Consider the following 2,002-nt stretch of genomic DNA (forward strand, 5'->3'; position numbering starts at 1 on the left):
AAATTCCATTTAAAACGGAAAATTGGCTAAATTTAATCAAGAAAAGAAACTGTGTGTTTAAATCTATAACCAAATAGAATTGTTGAAAAATATATGTAACTATAAAGAAAATAAAGAGGAGCATTTTTATTTAATTATTTAATTATTTGAAACTTTCTCTTAAACTAGTGAATTAACGAAAACTGGTTCAGATATTTTAGGTTTATGATATTATTTGAAAAATATCTTCAGTCTCAAATAGAAAGAAATATTTCGGAAGAAAATACCATATCGTTCTTAGGAGGCCTAAAGCCATAAAATGCATGTTCTTTACGACAGGGAGAAGTGGTGAGGTACGAGTTTCGAGATATTTAAACAAATACTTGACATGCTACCTCTACTTCATACTAATCTTGCACACTATAAAACCTTCGTTTTAAAGTTTCATACATGGCCCCAGAAAATATAATTAATTTAAAATTATTAATTTTATTTACTTATTAAAAAGAAAATAATTTTTTTTAAGAAAATAGAAAAGGGAATACAAACTTAATTAATTCTAAACTAGTTTGAAAGGGGGAGGGTCGGTAAGGCCGGTTTTTGGCCTAATTTATTTTTGGACCAAAAAATCTGAAAAAATCATGGTAGTATCTTATAAGTATCCCGAGTCGATTGCACGCTAAACGGACTACCCTCCACCCCCCAGCCACCCCCACCCCCCTACAAATATAGGAAACACCGCTACCCACCAACTGTATTTTCGAGAGATTTGACACTCTTAAACATGTATTCTGAGGTTAGCTCGGGTTTACTATGGTTTTCGGGGTCGCCGAATACAAATCTGGCGTCCTTTGACTTTTATCGCGTCAGGTTCAAGGTCATTTGAAGGTCAAATCGATAAAAAAAAGGTAAACAAATTTTAAAAAAATATGTTATAGGTTTTTGGGGTCGCTGATTACGAACCTGGTGTCCGCTGACCTTTATCGCGTCAGGTTTAATGTCATGGGAAGGTCAAATCAAGGTCAAATGACCTTGATCCTCATGCGACAGAGGTCAATGGATGGCAGATTCGTAATCAACGACCGCGAAAACCTATAACATATTTTTTTTATTTTTTCAGCGCTTTTTATCGATTTGACTTTCAAATGACCTTGAACCTGACGCGATAAAGGTCAGCGGACACCAGGTTCATAATCAGCGACCCCAAAAACATATAACATTTTTTTTTAATTTTTTACTGTTTTTTTTTATCGATTTGACCTTCAAATGACCTTCAAATGACCTTGAACCTGAAGCGATAGAGTTCAACGGATGCCAGATTCGTAATTAGCGACTCCAAAAACCTATAACGTATTTTTTAAAATTTTTTTACCGTTTTATCTCGATTTGACCTTCCAAGGACCTTGAACCTGACGCGATAAAAGTCAAAGGACGCCAGATTTGTATTCGGCGACCCCGAAAACCGTAGTAAACCCGAGCTAACCTCAGAATACATATTTAAGAGTGTCAAATCTCTCGAAAATACAGTTGGTGGGTAGTGGTGTTTCCTATATTTGTAGGGGGGTGGGGGTGGCTGGGGGGGTGGAGGGTAGTCCGTTTAGCATGCAATCGACTCGGGATACTTATAAGATACTACCATGATTTTTTCAGATTTTTTGGTCCAAAAATAAATTAGGCCAAAAACCGGCCTTACCGACAGTATAAATATGAAATAATATTTTTTATTTAAATAATTTAAACCTTGAATTAATTTTAACCTAGAATTAAATCAGTAGAAGAAAGTAACGATAAACTTAACTTTCTTACGTTACTTACCAACAGATTTCCAGCACAGAATTGCGACATTTAAGTTAAAGAGTCATTCACAAAAATATCATTGAATGCTCAAATTAAGAAAGCGCAAAGCAAGTCCTTGTCATTCATACCAGGTGTATACATATGAAACCGGTATTCTTTCAAGAAAAAAACACATTTATTTCAAGAGAATGATAACAAATATTTTATTCAAAGTATGCGCCCTCGC

This window comes from Belonocnema kinseyi, chromosome 3 (assembly GCF_010883055.1).
Source record: "Belonocnema kinseyi isolate 2016_QV_RU_SX_M_011 chromosome 3, B_treatae_v1, whole genome shotgun sequence".
Taxonomy (NCBI): domain Eukaryota; kingdom Metazoa; phylum Arthropoda; class Insecta; order Hymenoptera; family Cynipidae; genus Belonocnema; species Belonocnema kinseyi.